This window comes from Dromaius novaehollandiae, chromosome W (genome assembly GCF_036370855.1).
Source record: "Dromaius novaehollandiae isolate bDroNov1 chromosome W, bDroNov1.hap1, whole genome shotgun sequence".
In the NCBI taxonomy this organism is placed as follows: Eukaryota; Metazoa; Chordata; class Aves; order Casuariiformes; family Dromaiidae; genus Dromaius; species Dromaius novaehollandiae.
Genome location: NC_088130.1, coordinates 50,568,537 through 50,582,138, shown reverse-complemented (window position 1 = coordinate 50,582,138; position 13,602 = coordinate 50,568,537). Strand labels below are relative to the sequence as shown.

General features: G+C 41.0%; 1 protein-coding gene across 5 annotated transcripts in view; it reads left to right on the top strand.

Annotated features, from left to right (window-relative positions):
• The first annotated feature begins 8,293 nt into the window (after positions 1–8,293).
• LOC112995757 (vasculin) overlaps positions 8,294–13,602 on the top strand; it is a 34,237-nt gene continuing 28,928 nt past the window's right edge. For 2 of the 5 annotated variants that reach the window (XM_064500741.1, XM_064500744.1), the window contains exons 1-3: positions 8,294–8,439; positions 9,500–10,555; positions 11,339–11,406. The gene's annotated coding sequence lies outside the window, so the exon portion shown is untranslated. Of the gene's footprint in view, positions 8,456–9,499; positions 10,556–11,338; positions 11,407–13,602 lie in introns of all 5 variants that reach the window. The other 3 variants (XM_064500743.1, XM_064500742.1, XM_064500745.1) reach the window with 3 other exon arrangements.

The following is a 13,602-nucleotide window of genomic DNA, read 5'->3' as shown; positions in this document are numbered from 1 at the left end:
AATAAAATATTAAGTTATGTCAATTTAAAATTTGAAGAAAAAGGGATAGAACAAATAAATTTGACTGTGAAATGAACCTGCTTTAGAATATGAGATCTGATCATATTTAAGTATGTGCTAGATCCTGTCATCATTACTGGTCATCTGGTTTCCTTATTACAAAATTAACATGCTCTCAGTTCACAATTTAGCTAGTTACATTTTAGGGAAAATAGAAGGATTTCATTTTGTAGCAAAAAGGATAGAGTAAAGATAAGTACCTTATGAAAAATTATTAATTTAGTATCATATGTTCAGTTTATAATTCCTTCAGCTTGCTTCTTTTTATTGAAATTGTTCTTTATCATTAACAGTTAGTATCTTGGCTTCTTTGTGAAATTTAAAACAGTGGGTATTCACTTGCTCTTATTTCACTTTCCTGTGTGGAACAGAACAGAAATTGAATATATGTGGGGCTTGCCTTACTATTTTACAGCTTTATAGCATGACTTTATCTTTCGACAGAATAAATATGTAGACAGCACTCAGTCAGGACATATTTAGGTAATAGTTGCACACTTTTAATCTCAGTTCCTTAGCTGGATAACTTATGTAAAAGGAATACTGCTTAAGATAGATAAACCATTAAAAATAGTTTTATATAACCCTTGTTTTAAAATCACCCAGTGTTTCCGAGTCTTTTTGTTGGAGATGGATGCTTTTACTGTTAAAGGGGAAAAAGTTACTAGTCAGGATATTTTTTATTATAATATGAGTGAAAAACCTGAAATGGAGAAGCTGTTCTTTTACAAACTTAACTCAATCTTTTTAATCATGCAATTGGTATAAAAAAAATAGCCTTTGGATTCTTATCTTGGTTTTTTACTAGTGTGACAAAAATATTGATTCTTCCAGGTAGAAACAGTTGTCTTTAGAAAGAGAAATTTCAGTAATTTAATCCAAATTTAGACTTGTGTCATTCAAAATAAATACGTAAGTGTTGCTTCAAAGTATGAATTCCTGTTACCTACAGCTTCATTTCAGCCTTAGCGCAGAATGAATGCTGCTCCCATTGAAGTCAATGGTAATTTTAATACTAATGTTCTTGAGAAAAGAATCAAGAAGCAGTTGTGTCTCAGTTTTCAGGCATATTTAGCACTTGTCAGTGGTATTTAAGTGTAGTGGATGCTGAGATGCTCAGCATTCTTGAAAAATCAAACAATTAGGGGTTATATATCCTATGATGCAAGTGATAATGGTCATTTCCTTAATACAGTCGACTCCCTTTGCCTTGTTTATGTAGGTAGGTAGATCCTACATTTCACCCCTACATAGCGGGTCCACTGAAATCCTGTAGCGGTTGGAGAAGTCATCTTACCTTCCTTTCCTAGAAGAGATAACAGTTATACATAGACAACACAGATACTTCGTACTAGTGTTCCTTGTGTTACTCCAAATGATAATGACTAGGTGTTGCTACTTACTTTTGTATAACCATTGCATGCTTTTAATTTTGTTCCTTAAAATGTTTCATATTGTGAACGTGTAGCTGAAAGATAATTAAAGTTCTGAAATAAGGGCTGTTTATCTGAATTGTGTTTGTACTGAGGAATTCTCACTGCGTCTGGAATCCTACTATACAAATATTCCTCAGTTGAAAAGCATATACATTAGAATTGTTTTTTATTATTAATATTAGGTGGTCATTTTCTTTCCATTTTTTAAATACTGGGCTCATTGCATCAGAAGCTTTCTGAATCAAATCTGTACTAATAAGGTTTTAAATCTGTTATATCAAAATTTTGATTTTGTCCTTCTGCCCAGTTTTTTGGTTCAGACTGGTTGTATATTGGGCATACTGGGTCTTTAGCACACAGTAAGTACTTTGTACTGTCTTCATGGAGTGCCACTTAAATGCTTCATGGTAAAGAATTAAACGTGTTTCCTTATTTTTTCTTTACTCTTCGCTAAATTAACTATTTGATTGTATAATTTAGTTGCATAAATATCTTGTGCCTTACAGATAGAACAAATGAAAGTCAAAGACATTTCAATTGCCTGCCAAAATACATTTTTAACTTTCGGCCTTGCACTTCTTCACATAGTCAAAGTTTGAGCAGTGAATGATTAAATTTTAAATTCATTATATATATATCATATTAAAATGAGCTCTAAGACTTATATTTAAATATGGGGGGGGTAGTATTTGGTGGGAGTTAAAATGTTTCTGGTTTTATTTCTTATACTTCAGCATTTCCTGAAGTTCTTTATTTCATTGTATTTGTTCAATGCTTCCATGTACTAATATAGACAATCCGTGAATATGAGCTATACTACATATCTGTTCACTTATCTCAGAGTCTGTAGCCTGAGCTGAACCCAAATTTAACCTTACATTACATATAGTCCCAGAATACTGAATTTGAATGAATGTGCTAAAAGTGTTTAATTTTTTCTCCTCATCATATTACACAGAAGTACTTCAGTCATTCAAAACCAGTAATTCTTATCTTTGTTCTTAAATCTCATCTGATGTCTAAATTCCACATGATTTACCCTGTGCTGACATCTTAAAAAGACTTTTAAAAACACGTCTGAGCATCTGCGGCAAAAATTTTGGCCAGCTCTTCCAAGTTCACTTAACAAAAGAAAACTGTTCATAAGGAGATGACATCTTTTTTCCTACATTCATTTCCTACTTTAATGTCATCATAACCTCTTATAGTAGCTTTCCACAACAAGTATGTTCTGCTCAGCCTACCTTATTCCAGAAGCTTTTTCTGTTAAATTTAGATCACTTTAATGCTTTGATTTTAGTGCCTGCTATTAAATGTATATTGCTTCAGGCAAGTTGTTTGTTAGCGTGGTGTACTATAACATTTGTGTACTGATGGCACCACTTTATATCCCAATATGTTCAAATCTTTGTGAATTCTTGTGGTTTAGATGACACTGAACCCTTTATCAGTTTTATCTCACTAAATGCAAATAACACTGCCCAGTTTTAACAGTTTTCATGTATAAGTGGTCAGTCATTAGGACACACCAGTGTGGAATTCAGCTGTATTCTGAACAACGAAGCGACACCAGATTTTTGTGTTCACAAAAGTAAAGCGAGTCATAAATAGGATCTGGAATCTAGATTTTTACGTTAAAAATGGAAAAATCATTTGAAAATTCTAAGTATAAATCATTTTAATTGTTTATATTTGCATTTTACATTTTATTTTCTGTAAATGATCAGCAGTTTAGGTCGTAGCTTTTCAGTATTTGTCATCTTCTGTCGTAATGCTTCTTTCTGAACTTTCTTGTCATCTGTAAACTATCAGCTGTCCATGAAGTACTTTGAAATACAGTCAATGATGTGCTTGCTTTCTTTAAACTATAGTTCACCTTCTTACCCATTATAAACCTCACGCTCTTTAGAAGCTGGTGCCACAGCACGCTCCTGCTGCCGTTAGCAGGACTGCCCAGGGCAGGCGTCTGACGTCCTGCCCTGCCCCTTCGGTGCGGTGCCCTGCCTTGCCAGGGCTTCGGCAGAGTTCGGGGAGGCAACCTGAGGCTCTCTTCTGCCAAGCCTTTATGAACCTACCCCTACCCCTCCAGGAAGGAGCTTCTAATGATGTCTTCAGGTTCCTATTACATCAGCTTCCCTTTTTTTAGACAGTGGAAAATACCCAGAGAAGTAAGATTAAGAAATAAATGAAGAAGCACTGATCGTGTTCAGTTTTCCCAAGTGACACGTTTTAGATGACAACAGAGCGACACAAGAGTCTCTGGATTACAAAGGCAGGTGACTGTAGCTAGAAAGTGAAGCTGATCAAAATGTTGGTTTAGAAAATTAGGAGACTTTGATACAGATACATAGGGAAAAGACCAGTGGGAGTCAATATGTATTTTGCCTTAATCTCCACTTAATTTCAATTTTTACCCATGAAAAAAGTCTAGTGTTCAAACAAATGGCAAAAATTAAAAAGAATGGAGTTCTGCCCGTGAGATGTTTGTCTTTCATACCGTGTCTGTGCAAAAATGCCTGATTACTAAAAACTAGAATGTGTCCATGAAACCCAGTCCAATACTGGCCCAGGCTGAGTTTAGTAATGGTGTGTGCTCTTACACAAAGGCCAGTATTTCACTGAAACTCCAGTGGTGGTATGTAAGGGCTAATTGCCAGACTGAACAAAAGCAGCTGACATGCAAGAAAATGTCCACATCTACTGATTATACGGAAGGGATTGTAACTTCCAGAGAAGGTGTGCAATAAATATGCGTGCAAGGTAACAGCTAAAATTACTACAGCAAGATTTCCTACAGTTCATCCATTTATAGCCCTAGCATGATGTTAAATGTGATCTTGTTCACAGCTAATCCTATTAAATATCCTGTTGGCTAGTTAAACTCAATGATTTTGACCAGCTAACATCCTTCCAGATTAGCTTTGTGCTCACTAGAGGCAAAATCATGTTAAAATTCAAACTGTCTTATGTGGCTCCACCAGCATCCATCAGCTTTTATAGAAAAGGCTAAGGAGCCTACTTTTTATTTGGCAGATTCCTGTATATCCAGGTGGATCCTGGAAACCCAGCATAAGCAAGGGCTAATGACAAGAAATCCCCTATACAAGGGCCCTATTCTCCAGTGTTCCTCCCATGCCCCTCTTCCTGATAATTTGACTTTAAAGTTCACACCTATGCAGACCTGAAACATATGGAAGCCAATTACTACAGCTATGCAACTGAAGTAGGAAGAAACTCGATAATGTGACTAATGAGCAGCAAGATAACAGGTTAAAAAAGCAGGATGTCCATAATCTAACTGATTTGCATGTATCAATGGTATTAGGGCTGAACACCCTAAGAAATGTCCAAACGTAGTACGTAAAGAGAGATGTGACTTAAACACATGGTGCTACTGAAGACTGTAGCTTCAGTATGTGCTTAGCATATGAATAAAACAACGAATTAAAAAAAGATCATGATACAAAGTATAAGGAAGCAATTACATGTGTGTGGAGGAGATATCTAGATTTGTGGCTGAATGGTCAGGGCCCCGTGTGTGCTGTTTTGTCAGCAGCACATGGCGTTATGCTTGCTACTTGCTGTATTCCCCAAATAAAGAAATCTAGGTGATGTTTCTGGCGTCAGGCTAAACTTTATGGTTGGACAAGGCTAAGGAAGTTGGTTCCTGGAAGAGATAAGATTTAGGAATAGTTTGGAGCAGCCAGTTGTGGCCAGAAGATGAGCAGATGCATCCTGATATGCCTTCTGTGTGTGGGAGTTCATACAATATCTGAAATGCTAATAGTGAACGGTGGGATGGACTGGCCAGCTGCCTGCAGAAGGGCAAATACTGGAAAGGGCAGCTAGTAACTGACCAGGGAGGGATTCCTGGCATGTAAAATAAAATACTATGTTCAAATTGTCTTTGGTTTCTATATGTTTAGAGTGTTGCCACACGTGAAACTATTATTGGCCTAAAAACTTTTCCTAGGCTCTCACCCTCCTCTGTGCTCTATGTACTTCTGAAGGTCCAGATACAGTTTGAGGGTCAGAAGACCAAATAACATGTTTTACAACAAAAATTACCATAAATATCGCTTGACAAATTTACCAGTCTGACAATCTGTCTGTCCTTCCTCTTGCTGCTTGTGACAGATGATGACTGTGTTTATGCTAGGAGCTCTTTATCAGTACAGGAGTATATATGCTTTCTATCAGTATAGTGTAATCATTTCCACATGAGCAGAACAACCTGTACTGGTAAAAGCATTGTTTTGCTGGTATAAAATGTGTGCATTTTATAGGAGAATCTGCTGGTATAGTTGTACTATGTGCATGTACATGTACTGTGTACATGTCTGCATGGTAGGCACCTCTTCACAAACCAAATTCACATTGCTGTGCCAGTTCCTTTAAACTAATCTTCACACACTGAGAATGGTCCTGTTGACTTTGCTGGAACTATTTGAACCCTCGCAGCATGTGACCTAAGTGTGCTAAAATAGGAAAACTGACTTGAAATCGGTGTGAGTTTTACCATTGAACTTGATAAGGCAAGGACTTCACCTCAACTGTTTGGAGAGTCAGAGCCTTGCTTTCGCTGAGGTAGAAATGTCATTATACATTCTTTTATGAAACAATTAAAGAGATATGACTCAAACCTATATTCCATTACTACTTTAAAGTAATTTCCCCAGTGACTATCACAGCTTTCTCTGTGGTTACTAACACTGATGTGGTTCTTGTCACAGGAAGGAAATAGAAGGATTATGCACGAAGCAACACAAACAGTAGCCTGTTGTGGGGATTGATATGGATGAATTGAAAGTATCCTGCTGCATACTCTGTCTGCTTTGATATCCACAATGTACGATGTATTACAAAGCTAGAAGATGCTCAAAATAGCTGGGCAGAGTTGAAAGATCATTTTAGAACATTAAAATTGCCCTAAATGTGCGTTGTCAGGGTGGACTGAAGATTCTGCTTTTTTGACTCTGTATATTTTCATGTTGCTTTGGGTTCCCCTCTTATCTCATTTTCTATAAATGTTAACCATCAAGTTTTAGGATTTATACGTCTCTTTGGGTCACATATATGCTCCTCTTGGTCAGAGCTTTCTCTTTATTATGTGTCTGAAGCACTTAGCACAGGGAGTCCTGTGAGATGTTTCTCGTGACTTTTCCTGCTTGGGAAAACCCATTAGCTCCTAGGTACTACTGCAGCATATGTGAGAGTCTTAAATTCATCAATATGTAGGTTATAAATTACTGAAGAAAATTTTAATAATGAAACTTGAAAGTGGGAACAGTTTTCGTACTAATGGTCCTAGTGGCCACACGTAGATCCATCAGACTTGGCTCTGCTGCTAGTGCCCAGGCTGACAGTCAGCCGGCCTGTCGGAGCTGCCCCGGCCTCCTGCCTGTGCTGCCGGGCTGGACAACAGACCGGGAACGCGTCTGAGCGGCAAGGTGTCTTCTCCTTCACCCGGCTTGGAAAGCTTTTGCAGCACAGGTCAATGGAAGTAGAAGACCAAACGATTTAAAGGCCGGGGTAGAGAAATAAGATTGCAATGCAGTCAAGATTGTGATGGCCACCCAAAAAAATACCATTGCTGTAGAGTATTAGAAATTTAATAGAATTGGGGTTGACTACTCAGAATTGGCCAGAAGGCAAATGAGACCACAGAACTTTCTGAGGTCTTCTCGAGCTTTTTAAATGAAATGCTTGTGCACTTTTCTGCTCTCTAATTTTCTCAGCTGTTTATTCTTGTTTTCCAATAATTTTATCAAATGATACAAAATTGATTGAGGGCATATAAACCTTTACAATACATTTAAAACCCTGTTATTTGGCAGGACTCATAAGACTTTTGTAAAATCAGGCAAAATTTAAGTTGCCACAATAATTTAAATCTCATAAAGGAAACTGCCAATAAAAGAAAATACGGGATCAAATACAAGCTATAAAAATACTTGCAAGTATCCTAATGGTATTTAAACATAATTTGGTATATTTAATTTTTCATGTAATTAATTGCAAAATAATTTGACTTGCAACGGAAATGAGATTTCAAAATTGCAACAAGCTAACCAGACATTTAGTTACGAGCCCTGCCAAAGGCTGCAAAATCCATGTTTCTTCCAAAAAGGCCCAGATAGAGTGACTGCAAGTGGGTGAAACGTATTTTCACTACATTTATAAGTTTAAGCTATTTTTAATGAAACTACCGTTTCATTTTTTTAAAAAGGTGATTATAGCCTCTTTTTCCCTTACTCGCTTCCAGTCCGGTTAATGCAGTGATTTAATTCTGTCGCACATATTAGCTCTGGTTACACGCTTCCGAAAGGCCCCGCTTAATTCTGCCCGAACGAGCAGGACCCCCGTGCCCCCGACCTGTCCCCAGACGCACGCAGCAGCTCCCTCGCCGCAGCCGGAGGACGCTGCCGACCGCCAGGTCAGCGCCGGCGGCGCGGGGCTGCGCTCCCCGTCCGCCCCCGCGGCCATGGCGCCGCGCCGGCCCGCTCCCGCGGCGCGCTCCCGGCACGCGGCCCCGCTCTGCCCCCGCCGCCGCTCGGGTGCGCGGCAACGCGGCGGGGAGCGGCTCCGGGAGGAGAGGCGGCGCCGCCACACGGTTAATTACGGCCGAGCCGCTCCCGCCGCGGCGGCGGGGAGTCCCCGCGGGCGGGGCCGCCGCAGCCGGGGAGCGCGCGCGCGCGCGCGCTGGGGATTCCCCCTCCGCCCCGCTCGGAACGTTCGGGATTGTTCCCGTGACGTCACAGCAGGGGGGCTCCCCGGCGGCAAGGGAGGGGGGGCCTGGAAACTCCTCCTCGGCGCAGCCGGGGCCCCTGGAAACCCCGCCCCTGGCTCGCGGCGGGGTCCCGCGGCGCCGCCGCTCTCGCGAGGTTTGGGCGCGCAGAGCATTGCGGCTCGGAGCGGCGCCATTTTGGGAGCGCGGCGAGCGGTGCGTGTGCGTGTGTGTGAGTGCGGTGCGCGCGTGGGGGGGCGCGCGCGTGTGCGGGGCGGGGCGGAGCGGAGCCGCGCTCTCGCGCCCGGGACCCTCCGCGTCTTTCGGGGGAGCCGCCGCCGGGCCGGGGCCAGCCCGCCCGCCCGCGAGGTACGGCCTGGCGCCGCCGCGGGCAGTAGCGCGGCGGCGCCGGGGCCGGCGGCCCGTGGGCTGGGGCGGGTGTTGGGAGCGGGCGCGGGGCCGCCCCTTCCGCGCCGTCGGGGGCTCCGCGCCGCCCGCGGAAAGGGCAGCGGGCGCCGATCGGCAGCCACCCCCGCGCCCGGCCGCGGCAGCCGGTTCACGGGCCCGGCGGGCGGCCGCGCGGCGCGGCGGGGGCCCGTGGCGGCGGGTGCCGGGCGGGCGGGCGGCGCGGGCTGGCCCCGGGGAGACCTGCCGGGCCGCGCTGCGTCTCGGCAACAAAAGGCGCCGTCGGGGGGGCGAGGGGGCGGCTGCGTGCGCGGCCCGGACACTTTGAAAACAAACGCGGCCGAGGCCGGCGGGCGGGCGGGCGGCTGCCACGGGGCCGCCTGCGCTGTCAGCGCCGCGCGGCTCGGCGCCCCGGCGGGGTGCCCTCGGGAGTCCCCGGCGGCTCCTCGCCCTTCGGGTCTGGGGTTTTGTTGGTTCTCGCTTTGCGCTTTTACTGGGTGTTCTTAATCCAGATCAGCGGCTTCCTCTTTTGGTGCCTTTTGTAGCGCCCCCCCCCCCCCCCTTTTAAGAAGAGGGGGGAAAAAAAAGCAAGCCCCTTCCTTTCTGTTTGGTTTTTGCTTCTTAGAAATTGGAAGAGAGGCCTGTGTGTAGAAGGATGGGAGAACCTTTTCACTGTTAGACTGCATTCCCTAATAAATGTCCTTACTTCTTTCTCCAGCATGTGAATGAAGGTTTAACTGATGGTTCTGTGTTCGGCTTGGTGGCCTGATTGCATGTGTGTCTCCTTGTTAAGATTCAGATTTACGTACTTGTCTAATGTCAATTCAGATCTCGGAGGAAAAAACGATTGTTCTGGTTCTTTTTCCCTTAGGCAATTTGGATTACAAAGAGAGTTCTGGATGTTTGGAGCCTTTTGCTTCAGCTGATAGGGGGAAAGGTGAAAACTGACCTGCAGCAGTTGCTTCATTTGAAAGGGGAGAAAAATATCAGACACTGACCTGGAATTGTTTGTCCAAGTACTTCCTCCTGCAAACGCTTCTGAACCAATCAATACACATCTAAGAAGTGAATTGAAAGTTCGAAGACTTGAGCTTTCTCAAGAAAAGAAGTGCAGAGCAGCTTGCCCTTGGACACTTTTGTCCACATGACATGGATACGTGGCTAAATTTATCAAGTTCTGAATACTTCTGCTGTCAGAATAAAGTGCTTTTTTGTTTTTAGTTACTCTTCTTTTCCAAGCCAAGTTCTGTTTGAGTCATAGGCATAACCAGTTTTGTTAACTGGCTCCAGGTCAAAAGCAGCCTGAGTCACTGGATAGACATTGTTGAAAAGTTTCATGGCAGATATTTTTACTCTTATTTTATTTTTTAGATTTTCTGACATAGCCTTTTTTCATCTTGCAATGAAACCTATTTTCTAAATGAAGAGTCTAATAAAAAATTGTTTATCATTTTTTCTTTTATATTTTATTTAATATTTTTGTTGAAAAATGTTGTTGCCAATAAGCAATATGGTGGTATCTAGATAGCTGTTGTTTACAGATGCCTCTATTATCTGAAGCTAGGAAATGTTCCTCAGTTCAGATGTGAAATTTGGATTTTCAGCTTTACTGTTTGTGGCATAAAAAGTATATTTATTTCACCTGGAGCTGATGCTTCATATAGTGATATGTACATGGAATAAAGAAGAGAAAAAGCTGTGAGGAAAAAAAAAAAAAAAAGCTTAAGTCAGAGACTTGGCAAATTTTGGAAATAGCTTTGCGGAATCTAAGCAGAAAGGATGGGTAGCTGATTCTGTGAGGTGAAATCTATGTCAAACAGCTACGAATGTAGTATCAGCAAGAACTTGGGATATTATCTCAAGGAAAACAAACTGGAAAAGTATAAATCACAGAGAACTAACACCTTGTGCAGTCCTCTTGGATTAGGTAAGTATTGTAGTGTTCATTAGTCAATTTACACTTGAGTAAACCTTTTATCAGTGGAATAGTGAAAAAGATGATGCTGGATTTTTTTGAGAAGCTTGAAATGAGCTAGCAGAATCTAATTTTTATTTGCAGTGCTTAATTAGTGGAATGAATATCTTTAAGAAATGGAAGCATATATGTGTTACAGAAGAGAGCAGTGCCTAAGTAGGAGTGTAATTTTGGGGGGACAGGGAAGGAATTAAAAAAAATACGTACTTCTAGACTGAATCCCTAGTTCAGTTATTTTCTCTGTGTTGATAGTGTAATCTTGGGAATGATCTGTTGTGCTCCTTGAACAAGTCTGTTGAAAGGCTTATGCATCTCAGTCTTCACATTTGTATTAGACATTTTTCAGCATGAAGGTCTCATAATGTAGCATGACTTTTTTTTTTCACCTCCTCCCACACTTATGGCAGCTAAATATTCATTACCAAAAACTTGTTTACTGCATATGCAAAGTTTTCTTTTCTTTAAGTAGTTTGATGTTTTAAGGTTGTATTCAGGGTAATTTCCTATTCTGTGATGGGAATGAATATGAATCTAGTTTGAAATGATAGCATAATCAAAAACTGTTTGGAAGGGTTCAAGTATCAGCAGGCTAGTTAACTAACCAATTTTACATGTTCTTATTATTAGAAGTATTGCTATTTACCCCCCAACTTTCCTCCCAAGTAGGGGAATGTTTCTGGAAATGGATATAGTTTAAATACTGAAATAAATGTATTTACAATAATTTCTCTGCAGGTTTGCTTTCAGCTGAATTGCTACTTCCTCAAAGAAAATTAAGATGGACAGAACAACTTAATTCAAAAGTCAGTGGTAATTTTATTAAATTCTTCACCCCTCCCCCGTTATTCATAAAGCTTTAAATAATTAAAGCATTATTGGGTAGACTGTAGGCTGAGTGTCTGGTAAAGGTGACACATATACCTTAGTAGCCACCTTTTCTTAAAGTTTTTCAGAGCTTCTGCAATACTGAAGTACCAGTAATACTGAGCAATTAAAACAGTTGGATCTCTAAGAACACTGCAAAGATGTTTGGGAAGGTGCCTTGTATTAAAGCCTAGTAGAAAAGTAACTTTAAGTGTGAGAAATGGAGTGTAGGAATTACTGTGGTAGGTTTTTTTTTCTTTCCCTGTAACTTATTTTGACCACAAGTAAAAGACTTGCATTTAAATCAATATTTTAAATAAATTTCTGGGATCACTGAAGTAATTCTGTTGTGAGCTGTCTTGTCAGTATCTAAAAGTTGATCTAGCTTCAGTATTTTGGTTTCTTTGAATGACCTTGCTGTTTTATTGTTTTAACTTCTGTTTTAATTTTGCTATTTTGAAAACATGAAGACTGCTGAACATAAATAGGAGTCTGTTTCTAGTCTCTTGTGGCTGTGGCTTGGGGCTCTCCTACATCGAGTCTCTTACTGTGGCTGGGAATTGACTGCTTAGACTGTGTGAACTGAGCCACATACAGAGGAAGCAAACCGAAATACTATCTTCCTCCTCCTTTTAGTTGGAGTAGTTTGTGTTTTGCTTCAAACCGTTTGGTAAATGGAAAGAATACAAGCATAAGTGACCATCTCATTAAACTTTGTCTGTGGTTTGCCCATCACATAGTAATACAAGTGCCTCTTAACTCCTAGAAAAAGTGATACTTTTTCCAAGCTATTAACTTTCAGTGGTATGAGAAACTTGCACCCCTTGACAAGGGATTTTCACTGAAATCAGGGAGCTGCATCCCCTGCTGTGAAACACTTAATGTTTAGAGTGACTTCTTTCTCTGGACTCTTTCTCTTCTTGATGTGTTGAAAAGTTTGCCTTTTAGTCTTGTTAAATTAACTCTTTTGTTGGCTGCTGGTAGGAGAGCTGCTTTTTTTCTTTTTTTTTTCCCTTCTCTTTTCACTGTTTTTTTTTTTTTACTTCAGAATTGCAGATCTTATTTGTATACATATGTATTTGACAGAGTCAGGTGCGCTTTACTGCTGCGTCTGTGTACCGTGAGCAAAATTCACAGTATTGGGTCCATTGAGGAGAAAATGCCTAGCATGCTGGTCTATTTTAATACCTTTTTTAGGTTTTTACTTGTACAATGCTGATAGTCTGCTAAGTGATTTGCAGACAAGTATGAAGATAAGGTCCTTGCCCCTGAGAGCTTATACTCTAAGCCTTGTTGTAAACATAGCTTTTTTTACTGGAGTAATGTCAGCAGCTTGATACAGTTATTCTGGTAAAATCCTATAATGGGTACATTTGTACTGTAAAGGCGTCTTAAATGGTGTAGGTTGCTTTAGTGTAGGAATGAACTGTGGTGTTGGAAGCTTTTAAGTGTAAGCAGAGTTTAAACTTGCAACAAAGCTGAAGTGTAGTTAAATCTATAAAGTGATGTAGGGAAACTGTGCAGATATTTAGATTTATTAGTACTTTACAAGCTAGTATACTTTAAGCTATTTTTTTTCTGTTGCGAGTTTCCTCTGCTGAAAATGTGAGGATATAACAGTTTGACAGTGTTGGTTCATGGAGGACTTCTGGAGTTCTTAGTACTGAAAAGGAAAAAGAGCAAGTTCCGCTCTGTTGAAAGAATTACTTGCAGACCTTACTTAAAGCAAACATGAATGAGATTTAGCATGCTTTTTATTTTTTGTTAGTGTGTTTTTTGTGCAGTAGTATTACACAGTAAGTGATAAGCTGTATGTAGAGGGGAGAAGTCTGGTGCCATGAACTCTTCTACAATAGTTTCCTTTCCTACTTTGGGTAAGCATACTCTGGGAAACAGTAGAAATTGTCCTTCTGCATTATACACTTGGTATATGTCAAAACTACCACCTTTTTTTAACTGCTTTTTCTTAAGATTCCTTGTGAAGACTCCGAAGTGCAGAAGCATTCCCAGTGATTTTGTTGCATAATGTATGTTGAACTAAGTGGCAATTTTATTGCACCAATGCTTCAGCTTTTGGACTTTGACACTTGCAGAGGAAAAGAGATCAGTACATATGTATCTTCCTCCTATATGGT